This window comes from Chrysochloris asiatica, unplaced genomic scaffold (genome assembly GCF_000296735.1).
Source record: "Chrysochloris asiatica unplaced genomic scaffold, ChrAsi1.0 scaffold00064, whole genome shotgun sequence".
Lineage (NCBI taxonomy): Eukaryota > Metazoa > Chordata > Mammalia > Afrosoricida > Chrysochloridae > Chrysochloris > Chrysochloris asiatica.
Genome location: NW_006408582.1, coordinates 8727584 through 8752507, shown reverse-complemented (window position 1 = coordinate 8752507; position 24924 = coordinate 8727584). Strand labels below are relative to the sequence as shown.

Below are 24924 nucleotides of genomic sequence, written 5' to 3'. Positions count from 1 at the left end.
TACTGTATGGAACTGCTGTGCTCCCAACTGTAGGATTCTCAAATTCCATTCTGACTCAGTCTGTTTGTGAAACAGACTGGCCAAAAGTTTAGGGTTGTATAAGCCCTGTGTTAGAATATGACTTTGCTGTCTGCTGTGAAGGCTTAAAAATGGAAAATATGAAATTTAGGCTGAGTCTAATAGGCAACATGTCTTGCCTGAATTAAAACACACATACAAAAAAAATCCATTAAAAGTGATTTATCTGATTATTTCCTTTGTACATTGTCATGGTATTATGTGGACACAGGCTACGGAGATAGGACGTGACAATTTCTTCCCTCTATACTATTTGAATTGTATATTTTAAGTCAGAATTCTGAATATACAAAATATGTAAAAATTGCCATTGACAATTTTTGGTCAGTGATTCTGAAGCATTTGTTCATGATAATATTATCTTTTGATATTATTGTACACTGTCTTGCTCAATATCCCTTAATGTTAGGTACCATCCAGTTGTTTTCTACTCATAAGACTCCAAGTGAGAGTAGAACTGCTCTGTGGGATTCTCTAGGGTTAATATTTTAAGGACCATTTTGTTGTACTGTGATAGCTTGTGTGTTGCCATGATTCTGAGAGTGATGTCATCAGTATTTTAAATACCAGTAGGGTCACCCATGATGGACAGGTTCCAGTGAAGCTTCCAGACGAAAACAGTCTGGGAAGAAGGAAAGGCAGATCACTTCTGAATGGATAGCCACTGAAAACCTAGTGAATAACCGCAGCACTTTGTCAGCTATAGTGCTAGTTGATGAGCCTCTCAGGTTGGAAGGCATTCAAAATATGACTGGGAAAGAACTGCCTCCTCAAAGTAGAGTTGACTATATAACCTAGATGGAACAAAGCTCTTGGGACCATCATTTGCTGATGGGGCACAACTGAAAATGACAAGACACAGCTGCAAACATCTGTTAATAATTGAAATGTGGAACATATGGAATACTAATCTAGGAAAATTACAAGTCATCAAAAATGAAATGGAACTCATAAAGATTAATATCCTAGGCATTAGTGAGTTAATTGACAGGTATTAGCCATTTTGAATCAAACAATCATATGGTTTATTGTGTTGGGAATGACAAATTGAAGAGAAATGGCATCACAATCATTGTCAAAAGCGCAATTCAAGATCTACCTTGAAGTACAATGCTGTTTCTGTGATAGGATAATATCCAAACACCTACAAGGAGGACCAGTTAATACCACTATTATTCAAATTTATGCCCAAACCTCTAAAGCCATGATGATGAAACTGAAGAATTCTACCAGCTTCTTCAAATTGATCAAACATGCAATCAAGAAGCATTGATAATTACTGGTGATTGAAATATGAAAGTTGGAAACAGAGGAAGGATCAGTAGTTGAAAAATAAGATGTTGTTGATAGAAATAATACTGGAGATTGTATGGTGGAATTTTGCAAAACCAATGACTTACTCATTGGAAATACCTTTTTTTCAACAATATAGAACACCTGGACCTCACCAGATGGAACATACAAGAATTAAATTGACTACATCATGGGAAGAGGTGATGGAGAAGCTAAATATCAGTTGAAACGAGGCCAAGGAACAACTGTGGAACAGATCATCAAATACTCAAATTCAAACTAAAGCCGAGGAAAATTAAAACAAGTCCATGAGAGTCAAAATACCTTGATCATATTCCATCTAAATTTAGAGACCATCTCAATAATAGATATGATGCACCAGACACTAATGACCAAAGACCAGAAGAGTTATTGGATGATATCGAGACTCTGAAACTTGTTCTTCAGTGTAAAGAAGTTAAAGCAACTGGAAGAAATGAGGGCGTAAAAGAGCTGAACAGAAAATTTCAAGGGGCAGCTTGAGAAGACAAAGTCAAGTATTGTAATGAAATGTACAAAAACCTGGAATTAGAAAACCAAAACTTCTTAGCATCTCTCAAACGGAAAGAATTTTAAGAAAAAATGTAATCCTTGAGTTGTAATATTGAAAGATTTTGTGAGCAAATATTGAATGATGCAGGAAGCAACAAAAGAAGATGGGAGGAATATACAGTCACTTTACCAAAATGAATTGGCTGAAGTTCAACCATTTCAAGTACCCTAGGATCAAAGCCCAGTGATACTGAAGGAAGAGGTCCAAGCTGCACTGAAGGCATTGGAAAAAAACAAAGTGCCAGGAATTAATAGAATACAAACTGAAAAATTTCAACAAACTGATGCAGTTTTGGAGGTGTTTACTTATCTATGCCAAGAAATTTGGAAGGCAGATACCTGGCCAACTGATTGGAAGAGATCTATATTTGTGCCTATTTCAAAGAGCGGTGACCCAATGGAATGTGGATGTCATTGAACAATATCATTATTATCGCATGAAAGTAAAATTTTGCTGAAGATAATTCAAAATTTTGCTAAATTGACAAGGAGTTCTCAGAAATCGAAACTGGATTCAGAAGGGGACATAGAAAAAGAGATATCATTGGTAATATCAGAAAGCAGAGAATACCAGAAAGATGTTTACTTGTGCTTTATTGACTGTGCAAAGAATTTGGACTGTGTGGATCATAATATACTATGGATAACATTTAGAGTATGAGTATTCCACAACACTTAACTATGCTCATGAGGAACCTGTACCTAGAACAAGAGGAAGTGGTTTGAACAGAGGTTAGGGGATACTGAGTTGTTTAAAATCAGGAAAGGAGTGTGCCAGGGATGTATTCTTTCACCATCCATATTTAATCTGTGTACTGAACCAATAATCTAAGAAGCTGGATTATATGAAGAACATAACATTAGGATTGGAGGAAGACTCACTAACAACCTGTTATATGCAGATGATACAACTTTGTTTGCTAAAAAGTAGATTTTGAAGTCTTTTTTAGTATGGATTGCACCTCATTGTTAAGAAAACAAACAAAAAAAGTCCTCACAACTGGACCAATAAATAACATCAAGATAAATGGAGAAAAAAAACTAAAGTTGTCAAATACTTCATTTTGCTTGGATCCACAATCAAGACTCATGGAAGCAGGAGTTAAGAAACCAATCTTTGGCTTGCATCAGGCAAATCTGCAGCACAGTACCTCTTCAAAGTGTTTAGGAACAAAAATATCAGTGTGAAGTGTGTCTTCAACTGCCTCATATGCAAATGAAAGTTGGACAATGAATAAGGCAGATCGGAGAATAATCGATGCATTTGAATGATAGTGTTGGAGAAGAATATCAAAAGTACCATGGACGGTCACAAGAACTAACAAATCTGCCTTGGAAGAAGTGCAAGTAGAATGTGCCTTCAAAGCCAGGATGGCAAGACATCATCTCATACTTCAGACACACTATCAGGAGTGACCAGTTCCTGGAGAAGGATATTTTGTGTGGTAAAGTGGAGGGCCAGCAAAAAATTGGAAGACCACCAATGAGACGGAGTGACACAATGGCAACCACAATAGTCTCAATAATACAATAGTCACAATAGTCTCAACCACAATTGTCTCAAACAATTGTGAGGCTGGCAACCCCGCAATGTTTGGTTCTGTTGTATATGGGGTTGCTATGCGTTGGAACCAGTTTGACAGGATATAGCAACAATTGTAATTTCTATCTGAAATACCCTTTTCTGTGTACTCAAATCTCATGGATTTAAACAAGGCAGGAATTGGGTCTTGAGCCTCCTTATATCTTGTACACTGACAATGACAGAATGGAATAATTAACTCATAGAATGGTAACATGTAACACGTGTGGCACTACAGGATAAGCACTGGACTGCTGACTGCAAGGTCGGCAGTTCAAACCCACAAGCCAATCCTTGGAAACCTTACACTGGGCTGCTGTGAGTCGGATAACAATAATAGGAGTTATTTTACCAAGTACTCAGTTTCCCAAAGAAAAAAACGAACAAGTATTAAAGAGGTTGTCATAAACATGATAGATATGGTGCTGATATTGTGATAAAGGAATACAGAACTTCCAGTATAGTTCTCATTATTCTCAGTTCCTCAGACTTCCAGGAGAACTAAGTAAAGTTGCTTTGTGAATTATAAAACTTGATGGATTAAAAAAGAAAAATGTTCCTTCTCACTCCTTGTTAATAGGTTGTAGAAGAACATCTTGATTTTCACTTTCTTTCATATTTGTTTCTTCACTTCCAAAGCTCCGTTCCTTGTTCTACTGGTATCTACTCAGTTTTAGATATATTTCACTGAATTGCTTTAGAATAGTTATTATTCCTTCAGGCCTAAGCTTTCTTACCTGAGAGAGAAGCCGGTTGGACGGATACTTTCTAACGTCCCTGCACTGTTTTTGTTTTCTCCTTTTGCTTCTGCCTAAGATCTAGATTTTAGTTTTTCTTTTTCTCATTGTTCATAAAGGTGGATCAGTCATAAAAAGCACTTCTGAGTATACTTAAAATCCACTCTGAAAAACATTGCTCTAAAATGTATTGGTGGGTGGCATAAGTATAAATAAAGAAGACACTTAAATACTAAAGAACCCAAGAAGACAACATGGTGTGTTGGCCAATGGGTGCAGTTTTGGTAAATTGTAGGGTTAATGAAGAAGAGGACGATCCCCCAACAAAATGCATTGACACAGTGGTGGCAGCAATGGGCTCAAGCCTAACAGCAACTGTGGGGATGGTGCAGGACCTGGCAGTGTTTGGTTCTGTTGTGCATGGGGTCACTATGAGCCAGAACAGACTCAACAGTATCTATCAGCTGGAATCAGGTGACCTAGTCACTGGGCTGCACAGTGCAGACATCTCGAAAGCATTCTCTGTTTTTGATGAATGAATGGCCAACTCCCTGAGTGACTAACAGACTGAATGAATGTGTCTTCCTTATTCTATTTATGATCCAGTCTCATGTGTGTCCTGGCCTTTTTCTCTGCCCGACAGCCATAGCTCCTTATTTTCTTTTCCCGTCCCTACCTTTCTACTATTGTCTCTTCTCCCCCACTTTTTTTCCCCTCACTGTCTGTGTTTAATCCTTTGGCTTCTCTGTGATGATATTTTACTCTCTTTTTTCCCCACTTGTAGCTGCATCATTAGGTATCTAACAATCAAGATTTTCTTAATAGGAAGAGCCAGATTTCTGAGTTACCCTCATGAGGATATTGTTGTTGGATGTTGTCATGTCAGTTCTGACTCACTGCAACCCCATGTAACAGGGAACAGCCCTATAAGGTCTTTGAGGCTGTAATCTTTGTAAGACTAGATTTTAGGTCTTTTTCCCTTGGACTGGTGGGATGGGCTTGATCTGTCAACCTTTTGGTTAGCAGACAACCACTTGATCACTGAGTTATCAGAGTTCCTTAATGAGGATAAATAACAACAATAACAAAACAAAAACCAAAACCTGACTCATTGCCATCAAATGGATTCTGACTCATAGTGACCCTGTATAGAGTTTCCAAGATTGTCAGTCTGTATGGAAGCAGACAGCCGCATCTTTTTCTTGCAGAGTGGCTGCTGTGTTTGAACTACTGACTTTATGGTTAGCAGCCCAAATGCTTAACCCACAGCACCACCAGGGCTTATTTTAATGAGGCTAAGGGCTCAGTTTCTCTTGGCAACATGTTTCTCTTCTTAACAATTTCTGTCCAGATTTTGCCTCAAGGGTAGCAAACTTGGCTCAGGCCATCTTTTACAAATATATTTGTTCAGTTGAGTTCTTGAGCTTTGTGAAATCCCGAAAGCCCCAGGGATATTTTTTCACTGAATTTCTTTATGCTGCTGTAAGATAAGCACTGGACAGCTAATCACAAGGGTGTCGGTTCAAACCCACTAACTGTTCCTCAGAAATCTTATTCTGGGTTGCTGTGAGTCAGAACAGAGACTTCATAGCTTTTGACAAAAATTTGCTCTGCTGCAAAATTCCTGATTCTTTTCTTTTCAGGAATCTCCAAACACCTTGACCAAATACAAATTGACCCTACTGAGTAGGGTAAAGCAAATGTTTAATCCCTGAACACCACCATCTGTATCTCACTCTTGGAGATTTTCACTATAAATCTCATTTTCAAGATTAACACCCCCCCACCCCCCACCAATCTGTTGCTGTTGAGTTGATTTCAACTCATGGTGACCTCATGTGTTGTTACTTACTGTGTGCTACTGAGTAGATTTTGACACATAATGAATAGAACTACCCCATACAGTTTCCTAGACTGTAACATTTACAGGATCAGATCGCTAGACATTTTCTCTTGTGGAGCTATTGATGAGTTTGAACCACTGACATTTCAGTTAGCTGCTCAGTGCTTTAACTATTGTGCCACCAGGGCCCTATACCCCATATATTGTTGTTTTAGTTGTTAAGTGTCATTGAATCAGTACCAGCTCATAGCAACCCTGTGTAGGACTTCCATGAGTGGCTGGTAGGTTTGACCCTTACCCAGTACTTATTCTATAGTGGCATACCAGGACTTCATATGTTGTTGTTGTTAAGTGCCACGGAGTCAGTTGTGACTCATAGCGACACTGTATAGGGTTTCTGAGGAGTGACTGGTGGGTTTGAATTGCGGACCTTGCAGTCCAGTGAATTATCCAGCAGCACCACACCAGGAGGACCCCATATGTAGAGGCCTCTAAATTCTAAGGGAAATTTTAACTGACTTTAAATGATGCAAATCTGTAATGTCACGTGATGTGATGTGCCTATCCATTGGGAAACATTTGAGTTTTCATTTTGAATCCTTGACTCATCTGGCAGACTCCTAAGAGTTGACATTAAGAACTGTCCAAGGAAAGGCATGGCCACTACTGTAATTATTTTAGTAATTATTTAGTAAAGTTTGTTGTCAATGTCTCAGTTTAAGAAAAAAACACTTTTTTTTTCCTGCCAATTTTTGTCTTCTATCTGAGTTTACTACTAGTGCTCCAGTTCCCTCTGAAAATTAGTGGAAACAAATATTGACTTCTCAAATGTCAATGCTGTACTAATAGAGACTTTGTTTTCAGTTCAATGATCTCTCTCAAAATCAGTGTGACTCAATATTGAAGCAGAAAGTGCTAGTCTCATGATGCTATGTTATAGCTTCCGGAATTCCATACTTTATATCTACCTGAAAATTTGACATCATAACTGTCACAGAGACACTGCATTAGGGTAGTCCTTAATTAGCTGGGGCCATAGAATCTTAGACTGTAAAGAGTGGCAGGAAGTTAGAGCCATCTCAGTTCACTTCTTCTTTGTAGATGAAGACTGTAAGACTGAGGAGGAATCACAGAGTCAGAACTAAACTCAGACTCCCTTCCACTTCAACCAGTTCTGGTCCTGATCTTGTATACCAGTTAGCAACCCCACTATGGCACAAGGAGAGGTAACACAATGGACAATCTGTCCTAGTGTTCATAGGGTGACAACAGGCTTTATAGAGACACTGACAGATGAGGGACAGGAGTGCTATCATCAGTAACTGTTGTAATATGTTGTTTAGATACCAGAAAAAAGAACAACAGGTAGCCATCTTGGAATGGATTGTTTGCAGAATATCACTTTCTGAAAATTGTAGTTTAAATGATTTTAGTTAAAATTGTGGACCACAAAGGGAAACTAATGTTATGTGACCATTGAAGAAAAGAATCCTTAATTGTTCCTCATTGTCCAATTGCTCATTCTATGGCCTGCCTTCACTGGTACATAAACAATGAATGGAGGGAGAAAACAAGCTGTCACATAAATATCTGCCCGTTTCATCAATATCCAGGCCAGAGCAGTTGGCAGCTTCTTAACTAGGATGAAAGCTCTGCCCAGTCAGAGTGAATTTCAGAGAAAAGCTTAGCAATAGGAGTATAAGAACCAGCCCAAGTTTATATCCTTTCACAGTCTGCAAAGGATGCTGTGCTGCTTGTATGGTTGGGTCACATTCATTTGTCTAAGGGCTCCTGAGGTTATTATATGAGCTACCCTTGGGGTGTTCTTGGTCAGTCAGGAATCTTTGGGTTATCTACTTATAATGGTGGTCAGGAATTCTAAGAATGTTGGCCAGATTATAGTCTGTAGTCCTAAACTCACAACACAAGCATTATGGATAGACTTCAGGGGTTTACCCATTGCCATTAAGTTGATTCCAACTCATAGAGGCACTATAGAATAGAGTAGAACTGCCCAGTAGGGTTTTGAAGGAGGCAAATCTTTATGGAAACAGCTGGCCACATCATTCTTTAATGGTGTGGTTGGAGGGTTCAGAGCATCAACCTTCTGGTTAGCAACTTGAGCACTGACCAACCATGTCACCAGGACTCCTTTGTTGTTGTTAGGTGCCATTGAGTTGGTAGCGACTCATAGCAACCCTATGTACCATAGAACAAAACACTGCCTGGTCCTGGGCCAACCTCACAATTGTTGCCACACTTGAGTCCGTTGATGCTGCCACTTGCCCAATCCATCTTGCTGGGGGTCTTCCTCTTCTTCTCTGACCCTCCACCTTACTAAACATGATTTCCTTCTCCAGCAACTGGTCCCTCCTGACAATATGTCTGAAGTATGAGAGACGAAGTTTAGCCATCCTGGCCTCCAAGGAGCACTCTGGCTGCACTTCTTCCAACACAGATCTGTTGGTTCTTTTGGCAGCCCATGGCACTTTCAATATTCTCCTCCAATATCATAACTCAACTACATCAATTCTTCTATAGTCTTCCTTGTTCACTGTCCAGCTTTCGCTTGCATATGAGGTTATTGAAAATATCATGGCTCGGGTCAGGCACACCTCAGTCCTCAAGCTGACATCTTTGCTCTTCAACACTTTAAAAAGGTCTTGTGCAGCAGATTTGCCTAATGCAATTCGTCATTTGATTTCTTGACTGCTGTTTCCATGAGTGTTGATAGTTGATCCAAGAAAAATGAAGTCCTTGGCAATTGTCTTCAATCTTTTCTCCATTGATAAGAATGTTGTTTATTGGTCCAGTGGCGAGGATTTTTGTTTTCTTTACATTGAGATGCAATCCATACCGAAGGCTGTGCTCTTTGATCTCCATCAGTAAATATTTTAAGTCTTCTTCACTTTCAGCAAGCAAGGTTGTATCATCTGCATATCACAGGTTGTTAATGAGTCTTCCTCCAATACTGATGCCACATTTTTCTTCATATAACCCAGCTTCTTGGATTATTTGCTCAGCATACAGGTTGAATGCGTACGGTGAAAGAATACAACCCTTTCGCACACCTTTCTTAATTTTAAACCATTCAGTGTTGTCATGTTCTATTCAAACAACTGCCTCTTGGTCCAGGTACAGATTCCTCATGAGCACAGATAAGTGTTCTGGAATACTCATGCTTCGCAATGTTGTCCATAGCTTGTTATGATCCACACAATCGAAAGCCTTTGCGTAGTCAATAAAGCACAGGTAAACATATTTCTGGTACTCTATGCTTTCAGCCAAGATCCATCGGACATCAGCAATGATATCCCTCATTCCACAGCCTCTACTGAATCTGGCTTGAACCTCTGGAAGTTCTTTGTCAATGTATGCTTGCAGCTGTTTCTGTATTACTTTTAGTAAAACTTTACTCACATGGGATATCAAAGATATTGTCTGATAATTTCCGCATTCCGTTGGGTCACCTCTCTTTAGAATGGGCACAAATATGGGCTCCTTTGGTATTTATGAATCCTGTGACATCAGAAGAGTCCTGGTGTGGTGCTGTGGGTTAATGTGCTGGACTGCAAGATCCTTTTGAACTGCAAGGTTGGAAGTTCAAGCTCACCATGGTGCCTCTCCTTGTAAATCCTATACAGGGTCACTATGAGTCAGAACTGTCTCTATGGCACATAACTACAAGAGCAGATCTTAGAATGAGGACTTTATCTTCTATCAGGTTCCCACAGCAGGGAACACATAAATGGTCCAGCCTTGACCACACTATTGAGAAAAAGTATTCTCAATAATAACTGAGAAATAAAAGTTGCAGTCCTTGCCCTGTGCCTCTGAGGAAAGTAATATGGTTGCTTCCTTGAGAGTTAACATATTGAACATTTTCAGAATTTTCTGGCAGGAAACTGGAATAGCAGTCAAGGTGAGATGAGGTTGGTGGAGATGTGGGGGAAAGGTGCTATATTGGACTTATGCTTACTCAGCCCTCTGTACAGGAAGGGGCTGTGGGAATGGTGGGGATATAGGCTGTGCCACATCTTTTCTAGGGACTGATGGTGCACTGTCTCTGGTTGCTCAGAGAATATCTTTTGAGCAAACTGTAAATTGATGTTATAGCTGTTGTGAAGAGCCACTGCTACTTCCCAGTCAGGCTATGGCAGGGGTTACCTAGGAAGCTTATATTTCTGCAAGTGGGAGATAAAACATTAAAAAAACAACAACAACAACAAAAAAAAACCCAGGATCTTTCAGACTGGTCAAGTGTAGCTCTGCAGAATCAAGGATTTCTGGATGAGTCTGAGCTGCTTAAAGTAAAACTCTTCAAATGGTTCCTATCAGCAGTCAACAAGAGTCAAGCAGCAGTTTTCCTCTCAGAAACAGTGAGTGCCTTCCAGAATGCACCTCCTCAGACCAAATGCTGCTAGTTATTAGTTACTCAGGAGATGGTTAAGGTGTGACTCAGCCGAGCTAGATTCACTGAAAATTTTGTTCCAAGAAGAGCTTCTTATGTTTCACATTTCCTTTTGAACAGAATAAAGAAAACACTTTTGAAAGATAACATGATTGTCTTGTATTTTATTTCATATGAGTGCTTCATTCAGGAAAAAGCTAGCAATGAAACCATAATGTCCCTTTATGTGTTATTTTCTTAAAAGAAGATCTCTCTTCACAAACTAGCTAATTTCCCAAACTTTAATACTTCTTTTTAAGGTCACCATTGTATAATCAGTCTCTCGTTTGAAACATTTTATCATCTTTACACAAAAGTCGTCCCTAATCATCCATCAAGGAGCTCCATGGTTAAGTGCTTGGCTTCTAATAGAGGTCTGAATTTTCCAGACTCTCGGGAGAAAGATGAGGTGCTCAACTTCCAGAAAGATGAAAGCCTTGGAAGGCCTCTGGAGCAGTTCTTTTCCGTCTTACAGGGTGTCACTATGAGTTGGAACTGACTCTGGCAAATGGCTTCTTGGTTTAACCATCCATCATGTCACCTAAGCATTTAATACTTTTCTCTAAAGGAATCCTGGTAGTATAGCATAGTGGGTTACACAGTGGGGCTAACAAGGTCAGAAGTTTGAATCTTCTAGTCACTTCGTGGGAGAAAGATGAGGCTTTCTTCTCCTGGATAAGTTTACAGTCTTGGAAGCCCTACACAGGGTCGTTATGAATTGGAACTGACTCAAAGGCACACCACCACCACCTCTGTCACTTTTCTCTAGATCATTTGTCACCTCTTCTACATTTTAAAGTTTACTTGTTTTGTTTGTCCCTTCCCTAGGATATAAACTCCTGAGGGGCTGGGGTTTTTGCCTTTTTATTTTGCTGTGGTATCCTTAGCACTTGTAATAGTTTATAGCACATTGTAGACTCTCTACAAATGTTGTTGATCTAATGACACATTTGGAGTTCTGGTGTAGCGCTGTGGGCTAATGTGTCAGACTGTAAAGTCGTTTGAACTGCAAGGTCGGTGGTTCAAACTCACCAGCTACTCCTTGGAAACCCTATACAGGGTCACTATGGGTTTGAATCGACTCAACAGCACTTCACAACAACAACAATGACACATTTAGTCCATCTTTATGATTTTAGTCTCTCTAAAACACAAATCCCCCAACTAGACCAACAAACAACATGATCAATGAAGAAAAGTTGTTAAGGATTTCATTTACTTGGATTCATAATCAGTGCTCATGAAAGCAACCATCAAAAAATCAAATCATTTGCTTTTTACTGAGATGGTGCCGAAAGTGAAGAGGGAAGTTCCCATCTCTCCCAAATATCCATAGCAATGCCAAAGCAATGCATTGAAGGCCAAGAAAGCAGTGCTGAAAGATGTCCATGGCCACAAAATAAAATATCAACAAAAAACCAGATTTGTACTTTCTGGCGGCCCAAAACACTGAGACTCCAAAAGCAGCCCAAATACTCTTGGAAGAGTACCCCCAGGAGAAACAAGCTTGACCACTATGCCATCATCAAGTTCTCCATCAAGTTCTCTCTGTCTACTGAGTGAGCCATGAGAAAGATAAAGATAACAACACACTTGTGTTCATTGTGGATGTCAAGGCCAACAAGCACCAAATCACACAGGCTGTGAAGAAGCTCTATGACATTGATGTAGCCAAGGTCAACACCTTCCTCAGGCCTGATGGAGAAGAGAAGGCCTATGTTCCACTGGCTCCTGACTATGATGCTTTGGATGTTGACAGCAAAATTGGGATCATCTAAACGGAGTCCAGCTGGCTAATTCTAAATGTAAACTTCCTCAATACAAAAAACTCCTTCAAATCTGCTGCCCATGGCTTCTTTAAAGAGTTAAAGAGCAAATATGTCACTTTGAGAACTAAGGTATGCCTAACTCAAGCCAAGATATTTTAAATTTCCTCATATGCATGTGAAAGCTGAACGATGAATAATAAGGAAGACTGGAGAATAATTGATGCATTTGAATTATGGTGTTGGTGAAGGATATTGAAAGTACCTTGAACAGCCAGAAGAACAAATAAATCGGTTTGGGAACAAGTACAGCCAGAATGATCCTTAGCAGTGAAGATGGCGAGACTTCATCTCATGTACTTTAAACATTATCAGGAGAGAAAGACATTATGCTTAGTAAAGTATTGTTGTTGTGTGCTCTCTAGTTAGAGCCTACTCATAACAACCCTGTATAGGCTTTCCAAGGCTATAAATCTTTATGGGAGCAGAAAGTCTCATCTTTCTCTTTATGTTCAACAGAAGGAAACGATGCCTGATCGTATCCCATCCTCCCAACTGTTGTTGTGTTTGAGCTCAATGTTGCAGCCACTGTGTATATCCATTTCATTGAGGGCCTTCCTCTTTTAAGAGTTATGTGTAGTATGTTGCTGTTGTTGTTAGGTGCCGTTGAGTCGGTACTGACTCACTCATAGGGACCCTATGTACAACAGAATGAAACACTGCCCGATCCTGGGCCAACCTCACAATTGTTGCCATGCTTGAGCCCACTGATGCTGCCACTTGGCCAATCCATCTCATCGGGGGTTTTCCTCTTTTTCTCTGACCCTCCACCTTACCAAACATGATACCTTTTTCCAGCGACTTGTCCCTCCTGACAACATGTCCGAAGAATGAGAGACGAAGTTTAGCCATCCTGGCCTCCAAGGAGCATTCTGGCTGCACTTCTCCCAACACAGATCTGTTTGTTCTTTTGGCAGCCCATGGCACTTTCAATAGTCTCCTCCAAAACCATAACTCAAAAGAATCAATTCTTCTATGGTCTTCCTTGTTCATTGTCCAGCTTTCGCATGCATATGAGTATAGGGTCAGTATGAGTACAGGGTCAGTGAAAGTACAGGGTCGCAACAAGATGGAATGACAGAGCGGCTGCAACAATAAACTAGGTATAAAAATAATTGTAAGGATGGTGCAGGACTGGGCAGTGTTTTCTTCTGTTGTGACAAGGTCACTATGAGTCAGAGCCGAGTCAATGGCACCTAACAACAACAACAACAAAGACACATATACAGGTCCTGGTAGCACAGTGATTGGCACTCAGCTTCTAACCAAAAGGCTGGCAGTTTAAATTCACCAGCATGAGGAAGATGTGGCAGTCTGCTTCTGGAAACATTGTAGTCTCAGAAACCCTCTGTGGCAGTTCTCTTCTGTCTTATAGGGTGGCTATGAGTTGGAATTGCATAGTGGTTATGAATTGGGCTGCAGTTCGAAACTACCAGCTGTTCCATGGGAGAAAGATGAGGCTTTCTGCTCCCGTAAAGATTTACAGCCTCGGAAACCCTGTACAGGGTCGCTATGAGTCGGAACCGACTCCATGGCACATAACAGCAGTAGCAGCATGAGTTGGAATTAATTCAACAGTTGATAAAGATGCAAACAACTTCTTATATTTCATTTATATCTGTCTCATGATTAACACAACTGTCAATTAGTGTGATTAACACAAAATGTCAATACGTGTTTATTGAGTGAGTGGATGATATTTGTTGATGGATGAAAATGACATTTTAAATAAATCTCTTGCTTCAGCTACACACAGCATGAAATGCACTCTTATATGGACAAATAGGGCCATCCCAAACTTTATTCTCTCTATCTTCAAGACACTCATATTTACATGGACACAGGGCCATGCTCCAAATCATTTTATACAGCTAAGTTGCAAGCACTTCATAAGATTTTTACTTCCAGTGCTTATAAAGATATTTTATGGGATCGCCTATGAACAGTAGAAGCTTGTGAATAATATGTGATAATCGTCTATAGCCTTTCATGTTTGTGGGATGTGAATCGCCAAACACAGAAAATCCCAGAACAGTGACATCAGCAACAAACAACAGTCTCCATAGAGAAAGCAGGAGTTTTCAGGATGATCTTCCCTCACTTTCAATTCATTGGTACAGGCAGACTCAATTCCTGATTCTTGCAATCAAGGACTCATACTAGTTGGCTGATGCTTATGTAGTCAAAAGTGAGCAGGCAAATGGATTACTGGTTTTGCTCTGCCTATAAAGTTGCCAGATCTGATGTCTTTGGATAATTCCCTACATGGGAAGACATAGCAGGTCCTCTCACTGTCTCTGACCACTGGGCAGCCCAGAGACATGTCCTCAGATACTTGTATTCATCCTTGAGGAGCATAGTCTATCTTTGTTTAAGGTAAGAACACAAACAAAGCCTTGTCTTCACTCGCTGCTTTTTCATACCACTCTGTCCTTGTCTGAGTTAAACCAAGGATGGTGGTTGTCTGTGGACTCCTGTACTTCTCACTAGCTACCTAGATAAAAAGTCCTCATCTCAACTGTGCTGGACCAGCAAAGTACCTGATCCTCCATCAAGAGTTGGGTTATTAAGAAAAACTAGATGGTGCCTGGATATCACTGCCAACTGCTCTGAAAGGGATCACATTAGAAGATCCCACATAGAGTGGGAGAAAATGTGGAGCAAAACTCAAAATTATAAAAAATAATACTGGGTTTACTGGTCAGAAAGAGAGACTGTGGCTCTTGATTACCTTTCAGGTCTTGAAAGGAACTCACCTTAGTGGCACAATTTTCAGCCAAGCAATAGATAGGGGAGGACAACACTAACAAAGTATATTTACCATGGAGTGGTCAATCAATGCAAATTAAAAGGGCAACATTCACCTAAGGAGAATGTTGAGAAGGGGTGGGAAGGTCGGTGGAATGGAAATAGGAAACACAGGAAGGAAACAGGATAACTGTTGTTTGGAAGGAATTGCAGTCATTGAGATGAGACAAAGTGTACCATTTGTTGAATGCAAAACTGATGATCTTATCTGTAAACTTTCACTCAATTTACAAGTTAAAAAAAAAAAAAAAAGAAAAGAGTTGGGTTATTCAAACTGAGATGGCAGATATGCATAGCATTTTAATTATTTTTATTTTAAAATCAAATTTGTCTTTTTGAAAGCTATAACCAGGCTTCTAAATACAGCTGGGAAAAGCAATTTTAAAATGCAGAATGGGATTATGGAAATTTGCTCTTTAATTTTAGAGGGCAAGAGAATATGGTATGAATGGCATGGACTGAAGTGTGTCCTCCCCAAAATCAGTGTCAGCTTGGCTGGGTCATGATCCTGAGTGGTTTGGCAGTTATGCAATGATGCAAGCATTCCCTATGATGTGATCTGATGTGATCAGCTAATCAGTTGTAAGGTGATTAGGATGCAACACTCTTATTCAGTTCATAGCCTTGCTCTGATGACGTAAGGGGAGTTTTCCTGGGGTGTGGCCTGCATCACCTTTGTCTTACAGGAGATAAAAGGAGAGAGAAGCAAGCAGAGGAGGAGGGACCTCACTGCCACCAAGAAAGAAGAGCCAAGAAAGGAGTGCATCCTTTGCATTTGGGGCTCCTGCACTTAGAACCTCCTAGACCTAGGGAAGACTAATGTCAAACAAACCATTGGAGATCGCCAAGGTTCACCAGGCTCACACATATTGAAAGGAGAGAAGGAGTTTCCCCTAGAGGTGGCAGAGAGAGAAAGGCTTCTCATGAGCCAACACTGTGAATTTGGACTTCTAGCCTCCTAAATTTTGAGGGAATAAATTTCTTGTTTGTTAAAACCACGCACTCGTGGTATTTCAGCAGTGTTATCTTGATTATGTTGTTGTTAAGTGCTGCCAAGCCAGTTCTGATTCATAACAACCCTGTATAGGATTTCTGAGGCTAGAAATCTGCGGGAACAGAAAGCCTCATCTTTCTCCTAAGGAGCAGCTGGTGAGCTTGCATAGCCGACCTTGTGGTTTCCAGTCCACTGTTTATCCTACAAAGCCACCATGCTCCCTTCTTTTGATTATAGGCATCTTCAAAAATAATTGACTGCCCCTCTAATTTTAATAATCAATACATCATTTAGAAAATTTATTTGCCTACAGGGGGCATCTTCACTCTTTTCAAATGTAACCAAGCCTTCTTCAGGCTCAATTGAGAACTGCCTGATTCTTTAAGGGAAAAATCAAGATTAGGGAAGCTCATCAATCTTATTCTTTGTCCTTATGATTCTCAAATCTCTGTGTCTAGACTATATCTGACTCCATAGTACCAAATCTGCAGATATCACTGTTTGGATGCTCCAAAACCATCTTACCCTTAACATATCAAAACTAAACTCAACGTATTTCATAAAATCTATTGTTGATTCTCTGTTTCTCACCTCAGTACATCCTTTTCTCTCAGTTGTCCAAGCAAGAAACTGATTGTCATTCTCTCCCCTGCTCCATGTCATCCAATGATCCATTTGTTACCAGTGAACCTTTGTTCTTTTTGCCACCACTCATCTTACCTGCATCACTGAAAAAGCTTTCTAATTGGGCTTCCTGCTTCTGGGTTTAGCTCCTTTCTACTTGTATCTCAACTCAGAAAACCAAACCTGATTATAGCTTTCCTTCACTGAAATTATAAAATTATTTCAATGATTTGCTGTGGAGTTCAAGATGAAGACAAATTCTACTTTATTAATTATGAGGCTCATAGGCCCGAGAAACTGAAATTGCCTAGAGTAGGCCACTTTGCTGGATAACTAGTTAATATTCAAGTGTCCATTCAAAATTTTAGTTATTATCATAGAAGAGCTGAAAATTACAACTGATAGGATTACAACATTTGCATAATTGTTAACTCAACTGAATGGTAGAGCATCTCTTATTCCCTTGGATGTGGTACAGGGTTATAGAGTTTATCATAAGAAATAAATATATGTATCAGAATTTAATCATAAGAAATTAATAAATGGCTACCAGAAGGTATCACGTCCCAAAAAGAAGTCTTCCCAAGGTCAAAGAATAGAAATGCCTCAAGATTTTCCATCTAATATTGTGTTAGTGATGAAATTGCATAAAAAGTGGGAAACCTGAGACAGAGATGAAGATGCCTGGTAGAGAGAAATGAAATGTGGTAAGGACAAATTAAAGATAGAAACATTTGCATTTGAAGCTGTCTCTCAGAAGAACAAATTTTTGGTGCAGAATTCACACATGATCCTATGGTATGATTTTATTACCAAAAAAAAAAAAAAAATGTTTCTAAGGAGATTGTTTCCTACTGTTGTGATCTCCCTCTGACATATCTACTCAATATTTGGCCAAATAGTCTAATTCAGAACACTTCAAATAATCACAAATTATATTTCCTGGATATATTGTTAAGAAACTGGATAATTCTTCATCAACTCCAGGTTTTATTATTGTTAATTCCCCAGGCATTATCTAGCTATACTTGTCTGCTTGTCTTTCTCCTTTGCTCATGGGAAATCCTAGAAAGAAGTCATCTGGGATAATTTGTCAAAAATGATACTAATGATATTAATTGTTTTCATTTATTCAGATTTCATTCTTGTGAGCTAGAAGTGAGCTCAAGGTAGGCATTGGTGTTGTCAAATATCTGATTTAGGGATATGGTAGAACTTGAGGTTCTGGTAGTTTCCATTTTGTTTTCTCTCTTTTTTGTGTTCAGATGACTTATATTTATCTATCAACAACTAAAGAGAAACTTCTAGGAGCCGGGAGACAAACAGACTAGCATATTTGCCCAAGGTTAGAACTCTAAGCAGTGGATAAAAGCTGTAAGAAGATAGAATTGGATGACCCTAGAAGTTGGCTTTCCCATCAGCTACCTTAGGATAAAGGAGCTCTGGTAGCGTAGTGATTAGGAATAGGGTTGCTAACCTCAAGGTCAGCAGTTCAAAACTACTAGCAGTTCCATGGGAGAAAGATTCTGCTCCTGTAAAGATTTACAGCCTCGGAAACTGTGTACAGGGTCACTATAGTTGGAACCGACTCCATGGCACTTAACCACCATCACCACCAACTTGGGAGGCCATCTTACCAGGGATACAGGCATCATCAAATTTTCTATTAAAATACTCTTTCAGGTGCATTTTAACTCTATATAAGCATTTTCAATAATTCAACATTTAGACAGCACAATTTTGTTTACAGGAGATTTCTTCACAAGCTTTCTAGAATATTCAAGCACAATTGGGGACGTGGGAGTTAATTGCTCTGAATGTCTTATTTCCTTTTTAATATTGAAATAAAAAACTATGAATTAAAATAATTTGAAGAGGCGTGCTGTTGTTAGGTGCTATCAAGTTGGTTCAGATGTTAAGTGGGTTGAATCAGCACTTAATGAGTGACCCTATTGCTGTTAAATGTCATCAAGTCAGTTCCAACTCATAGCGACCTTGATTAGGATTTTGGAGGTGTGGACGGTGAGTTTGAACAGCCCACCTTGTGGTTCAAATCCACCTTGTGGTCCAGTGCTTTATCCTTCAGCACCACACCAGGACTAGAGGAGTGATCCTGTTGGTATTTAAAACGCCAGTGGCATCACTACAGTAACATGAAAGCCATCACAGCAAGGCAAACTGATAGATGTGTGGGGTTCTGACTTACAATGACTGGGAAAAAGGTAAGTATAGAGGGGGCTTCTGGCTTCCTGTGACTTCCCAAGGAAGGAAGAGGAAACTCAGAATTATCATTAGCCTTATGAGACTAAGGTCAGACATGCCTGTAACCCTCCGACCTTCCATATCATGCTGACTCCAATCATCTCCCCCACCCCACCCCCACACACAGTATTCACTATTTCTCTGTTAGGATCTATAATCCCTTACAATAGTCACACAGAGCTCAGACACAATACTCATGCTTATGGGGCTTATTAAGGAAGGTAACAGGTTACAATTCAATTCAGAAAATGCTCATAATACAGGTCTTAGGTCAGAATAGCCTCTTGTTTGCTTGTCCACAAGCAGGCCTCTTTCTGGTTCCCAGTCCCTTGGACTACCTTGTCTCTGCCCTACTTGGGGAAAGTTACAAAGCTCTTTTAGCATTGCTTATAAATGACCAAAGGGCACTCTATTTCAATATAAACCTAGCTCCCCCAATTATGTGCCTGAAGGTACCCCATTCCAGGAGCAAATTTCCTGCTCAGAGAAACTCAGCTTTTCTTGTGTTTTGGGCTGGGAAGTCCTCTGCTCTGTCTGGTGCTCTGGCTCTTGGTTTTGCTGCTGCTACTTTTTTGCCACACTTTTGCTGCTTCTCTGGTGGCACAGCTTTCTGTCCCTGAATTGAGGAGGTTCAGTGAGCTAGGATCTCAGGGTACAAAGGATACACTCTACTCCTGGCTCTTTCTTCTTGTTGGTAATGAGATCCTTTGTCCCTGATCCTGAAAGAGCTCATTTTATACCCATGTTAGAGTTCCAAGTTTTTATAATCGCTCACAACTAAGTTATATAATCCTGTCAGCATCTCCCCCCATCCTGTCTTACCCAGAGCCATCAGGAAAAGGTTCTTTGGTGGGAGTTACAAAGACTGTGACTATGGGCCCTGGGGTGGCACTGTAGGATAAGCACTGGATTGCCAACAGCATGGTTGGAGGTTCAAACTCACCAGCTAACTCCTTGGCAATCCTATACAGCATCACTATGAGTTGGAACCATCTCAGTGGCACTTAAGAACAACATCAACATCTTTTCCCACCTTTTCTCACCTTCCGACCCATCAGGAAAAGGTGGTTTGGTGGGAGTTACAAAGACTATGGCCAGAAAAGACATTAAATAACTCATTGCACCACTATGAACGTATACAAAACAGAATGAAAGCTTGCCTGATTCTGTGTCATCCTTACAATTGTTCCTATGTTGGTGCTCATTGTTGTGTCCACTGTATCAATCCATCTCATTGAAAGTTTTCCTTTTTTGCTAATCCTCTACTTTACCAAACATGATGTCCTTCCTCAGGGACTTGCACTTCCTGGTATCATATCCAAAGTATGTGAGATGAAGTCTTGCCCTCCTCGCTTCTAATGAGCATACAGATTTGTTTGTTCTTCTAGCAGTCCATGGTATATTTAATATTTCTCACCAATGCCAAGGAGCTCTGGTAGCGTAGTGGTTATGAATTGGGCTGCGAATCTTAAGGTCAGCACTTCAAAACTACCAGCTGTTCTGCGGGAGAAAGATGAGGCTTTCTGTTCCCGTAAAGATTTACAGCCTCGGAAACCCTGTACAGGGTCGCTATGAGTCAGAACTGACTCCAGGGCACATAACAATAACACCATTGCCAAAATTCAAAGTGATTATTATTCTTTGGGCTTCCTTATTCATTGTCAAGCTTTTGTATGCATATGAGGTGATTGAAAATGCCATGGCTTAGGTCAGGAGTGCTGTAGTCTTCCAAGTGACATCTTTGCTTTATTAACACTTTAAAGAGGTCTTTTGCAGCAGATTTTCCCAACACAACTCATCATTTGATTTCTTGACTGCTGTTTCTATGGCCATTGATTGTGGATGTGAAAAAAGAGAGAGAGAGTGAGAGTCTTCTCAACTTCAATCCTTTTTCTATTTATCATGATGGTACTTACTGGTCCAGTTGTGAGAATTTTTGTTTTCTTTATGTTGAGGTGTACTTCATACTGAAGAATGCAGTCCTTGATCTTCATCAGTAAGTGCTTTGAGTTATTGATTTCAGCATATAAGTGTGTATCATCTGCATAGCACAAATTTCTCTAATCCTGATGCATTTTCTTCTTCATATAGTTCAGTTTCTCAGATTATTTGCTCAGCAGACAGATTAAATAAGTATGATGAAAGAAAGCAAATGGTTTAAAATTAGGAAAGGTGTGCACTAGGGTTGTATTCTTTTACCATACTTATTCAATCTGTATGTTGCGCAAATAATCTGAAAAGTGGCTTCAGGATTGGAGAAAGATTTATTAATAACCTACAATATGCAGATGATCCAATCTTGCTTGCTGAAAGCAAAGAGGACTTAAAATATTACTGATGAAGTTGAAGACTTTGGTATGGGTTGCACCTTAAGTAAAGAAAACAAAAATCCTCACCACTGGACTAATGATAAACAACATTCTTATCAACAGAGAAAAGATTGAAATTGTCAAGGACTTCATTTTGCTTGGACAAACCATCAACAGTCATGAAAGCTCCAGTCAAGAAATCAAATGATGTATTGCATTAGACAAATCTGCTGCACAAGATCTCTTGAACGTGTTTAAGAGCAGAGATGTCAGTTTGAGGACGAAGGTGCACTTGACCCAAGCCATGGTATTTTCAACAACATCATATGCATGTGAAAGTTGGACAGTGAATAAGGAAGACTACAGAAGAACCGATGCATTTGAGTTATGGTGTTGGAAGAGAATATTAAAAGTACCACAGACTGCTAAAAGAACAAACCAATCTGTGTTGGAAGAAGTACAGCCAGAATGCTTCATGGAAGCCAGGCTGACCAGACTTCATCTCTCATATTTTGGACATGAGGGACTAGTCCCTGGAGAAGGATATTATGTTTTGTAAAGTGGAGTGTCGGAGAAAAAGAGGAAGACTTCCAATGAGATGGAAGTGGTGGCAGCAATGGGCTCAGGCTTAGCAATGATTGAGAGGTTGGTGTAGGACTGGCAGTTTTTCATTCAGTGCTGACTCAATGGCACCTGACAAGACCACCAATACAGCATTTTCCAGGTTGTGACCTTTTGGAATACATTGCTAGTCTTTACTTCTGAGGCATATCAGGGTGGGTTTTGACCTTCAACCTTCAATTAATCTAGTGCTTAACCATTTGTGCCACCCGGGGACCTGAGAAATATTATCAGATCTGACACATTATTATTTGTTAGGTGTCATCGAGTCAGTTTTGACTCACAGTGACGCTATGCACAACAGAACAAAACACTGGTTGTAACCCATCTTTGCAATTGCTATGTTTGAGTCCATTATTGCTGCCACTGTGCCAATCTATCTATTTGGGGGTCTTCTTTTTGCTGAGCTTCCATTTACGGAACAATATGTTCTCCATGGACTGGTCTTTCCTGACAACAAGTCCAAAATATGAAAGACAAAATCTTGCTATTGTAGCTTCTAAGAAACAATCCCACTGTACTTCTTCCAAAACAGATTTGTTCCATTTTCTGGCAGTACAATATTCTTCACCAATATCACAATTTATCTGTTTTTGAGAGTAGGACTAATTGAAATGCATTGCACTAATTCATAAATTTTTCAATAGTTCATTGGGATCCATAATTCACAATTTGTTCTAACTTGTTGTAATCATTTAGATTTACCTTTTATAAACCCCTGAGGCATCAAGAGCAAAGCTGACATCTGGACTATATATAAAGATAAAGATAAAGATATGAACACTCAGAAAGTGTAGATTGAGATTTAAAAGCTCAGATCATTAGATGCCCAGTCCAGAAATTTTTCTATTACCCTGAAATTTTCAATTGCAAACAGAAATATTCTGCAATTATTTGGGAATTGTTACCCTGAAAATTTCAATTGCAAACAGAAATATTCTACAATTATTTGGGAACCCTCAGAGAACCTATCTAAAAAATATAGACACTTTCAAATCTGTTCTGAGAGCCACTTGTTCGTGACAAAAACCTGGGGAACAACCTACTTGATATCTCTCTCCTGTGGATTCTATTACATAATACTGCCTGAATCCCTCCCTGTCTTTCCATCTCTACTATTTTGCCCCTAGTTTAAGCCATATTCTACCTGCAAAAGTCTTCTCATTGGTCTCCATTTTTCTCAGTAAGATCTTTATGAAATACAACTTCAGTTAGGGGCTATTCCTGCTCACACACTTCCTCTTGTTTTTAGGATGAAGTCCAAAATACTTAGCTTGTCCAATCAGACCATATACATTTGTATTGCCTGGCTCTTCTACCTCATCTTGCATTAGCCTGGTCACTTTTATCTTTTGATTATTGAATGCTTCTCTGACACAATGTATTTTGCTGCTAACCAAAAACTTGAAGGTCTGAGTCCACAAAGAAGTGTTTTGGAAGAAAGTGCAATCGATTTATGAAAATCAGCAACTGAAAATATTACAAAACTTGTACACCCATGTTCACTGAAGTACTTTTCATAATAACCAAAATGTGGAAACAACCAAAATGTCCATTAACAGATGAATGGATAAACAAAATGTGTGACTAAAAATGATGGGATAGTACATAACTGTAAAGAGAAACTAAGTACTGATGCATGCCACTACATAGATGAACCTTGAAAACATTATACTGTGCAAAATAAGCCAGTCACAAAAGGACAACACTGTATAACCTCACATAAAATATGCAGATATATAGAAACTAAAGATTACTAGTCTGACTCCTGGTGTGGTGCCATGTAGGATAAGCACTGGACTGGTAACTGCAAGGTCGGCAGTTCAAACTCACCATCAGGCAGTCTCTGGAACCCTATGCAGGGTGGCTATAAGTCAGCATGGGCTCCATGGAATGCAACAACAACAACATCAACAATAACAACAAAGATTACTAATGGCTATCAGGGATAGGAGAGTTGGGGAAAGGAGCAGTTGTTAGGGAGATACTGAGTTTATGTTAATGGTGATATAGACTCTTTTGCAAATGGATAGCAATAATAGTGGTACAAGATGAATGTAAACAATGGCTTTGAATTGTACATGGAAAAATGTGTTGGTGAATATTTTGGTGTATATATTTTCACCACAATAAAAAAAGAAAGAATGAACAAAAACTCTTATGTGTAACAAAGTTCTACTCTGACACACACAAGGTCGCTATTAATTGGAATCAACAAGATGGCAGCTGGTGGTGGATTTCTACCTCAGGACTTTCCAATACTGGATTTTCTTGAGTAATGACTACAAACTGCAAAGCAAGCAGTTCAAACCACCAAGCCTCTCAGAAACCTTATACAGGGTTGCTATGAGTTGGCATCAATGCGGATGACACACAGTGACCTTTCAATGGAATGCTTTTTTGCAGCCCATTCTCTTAGTGGTGCTAACTCCCGTTGACCGTTTGGGTCTTGATTTAAATTCCATTTGCTGATGAAAACTGTCAATGGCCCCCCTCTACCCATCCATACATCCCAGGCTCTAGCCTATGTGGGTGCTATCAGAGTATCCTATAATTTTCAGTTATAGAACCTATCTTAATTGTTCTTATATGATTATATGTGTAATGATTTGTTTAATATCTCACAATATAAATTTCATCAAGATAGGAATTGTACTTGGCATATGGTAAGCGTTTAAAACATTCACTGAGCATTTATTATTTGATAGGTACTATGGAAAATATTTCACAAACATTATCCTATTTAATTCCCTTATAATGCTGTGTGATTCAATTATCAACCTTGAATTTCACCAATGAAGAAACTGAAGCTTAAGAAATCTAATTCACAATTAATACAATGACTGAGCTCCAATTTAAACCAAAGCCTGTCTGATGCTCATGTACTTGCCCTCCGGTTTAAACTG

The 24924-nt window shown here is 39.5% G+C and overlaps 1 protein-coding gene across 1 annotated transcript in view; it reads right to left on the bottom strand.

Annotated features, from left to right (window-relative positions):
* LOC102835700 (alpha-1A adrenergic receptor-like) overlaps nucleotides 1–24924 on the bottom strand; it is a 113338-nt gene that overhangs the window by 910 nt on the left and 87504 nt on the right. The window lies entirely within an intron of this gene.